The sequence below is a fragment of the Seriola lalandi genome, unplaced genomic scaffold (assembly GCF_002814215.2).
Source record: "Seriola lalandi dorsalis isolate HSWRI2012SDOR001 ecotype SW California unplaced genomic scaffold, Sedor1 jcf7180002051109, whole genome shotgun sequence".
In the NCBI taxonomy this organism is placed as follows: Eukaryota; Metazoa; Chordata; class Actinopteri; order Carangiformes; family Carangidae; genus Seriola; species Seriola lalandi.
This window is the reverse complement of record NW_019521662.1, coordinates 5,663-7,245: the sequence shown is the minus strand read 5'-3', so window position 1 is coordinate 7,245 and position 1,583 is coordinate 5,663.

Below are 1,583 nucleotides of genomic sequence, written 5' to 3'. Positions count from 1 at the left end.
GTGTGTGTGTGTATGAATGTATGAGTGTGTGTTTGTATGTCTCTCCCTGTGGTCTAGTCAACTTTTAAAACAAAGTGACAGGTGTCAGCTCAGGTCAGCTGTGTGAGTGTGTGTGTGTGTGTGTGTGTGTGTGTGTGTGTGTGTGTGTGTGTGTATAACTGTATGTTCATTGGAGAACTGCAGCTACACTGAATTAGTGATTTCTATTTATTTATTTTCTGACATTTTAAAATGAAATCGATCTGTCTCACACTAACACACCTGAAAACACACGTCACATGATCGTGCCGGTGTAAACAGGAAGCAGATCGTCACCTCTGCAACTCCAGCTGCAAAGACAACGAGGTCAGTAACTGTAATTCATTAGCATGTTGTATTCACCACTGGTCGTCCAGGCTGGTGACATGTCGCACTGCTTTTACATAACGAGCTGCTCGTGTAAGGAGGGTGAAACTTCTCAGCACCTAGTGGCCACGAGAGGAACTGCAGCGTCACGTCTGTCCTTACTTCCTGTTCTTACTCGTGTGTGTGTGTGTGTGTGTGTGTGTGTGTGTGTGTGTGTGTGTGTGTTCATTCTGACTCTGCCTCTCTCTGCTTGTTAAGATCAAAGAGTGTCACCAGTCTCTCACACACACACACACACACACACACACACACACACACACACACACTGTAAGTATATGCAGGACAGTTGCTGACACAGCTTAAAGGAATGAGTCTGTAATGTCATTTGTTTTGTTCTTGGCTTAGTCATGACTGACTGACTGACACACACACACACACACACACACACACACACACACACACACACACACACACACACTTTCAGTTTACCTCGCTACTCTAAAACACAGACTTCAGTTTCATCAGTTTTCTGTGATAAATGACCTGAACAATTATCAGAATTGTATCTGATTGATTTTCTGTCAGATAACGAATCGATGAATTGCCTGAGCTTTTAAGCAAAGCTACACATTGATCAGTTAGAAATAAAATATTATACAGGTTGTTCACAGAAAATCCATCAAGTTAAAGCTTCTTTTTTGTATTTTTTCCATTTGAATTTTGAATATTAAAGAAAACATTTCTTGTAATTTTATACCAATATAATATAATGTTTATATCAAATATATTTTTGATAGTTTTACTTATTTTTTTCTTTGCATTAATTTACAGTTTTGAAAAAGTCACATACTGTAATTATATTATATTATTAAAGGGTTTTTACATTGTTTAACAGGTGAGAACAACAACAACAACGGCATCAAAAGTGAACCAGTTAAACAAGCTGCTGTTTCTGACGAGGCTGTTTCATGTCTGATGTTTTGAATCTATTTTACTTTTTCCTCTGCATTTATATTTGCTGTTTTGATCATATTCTTATTATTGAAGTGCTTTTATATTGTAAATAAATACATTCCTCCTTGTTGATGTTTGAGGCCGAACAACAGACGACGGCATCATAAATAAACGAGGTAAAGTTGACGTGTGTTGACGAGGCCGACACCGACAGACGGCCTACTTCTCCCAAAAGAAGAAAACTAAACCAAAAACACAGGAGAGAAAGAGCGAGAGAGAGAGAG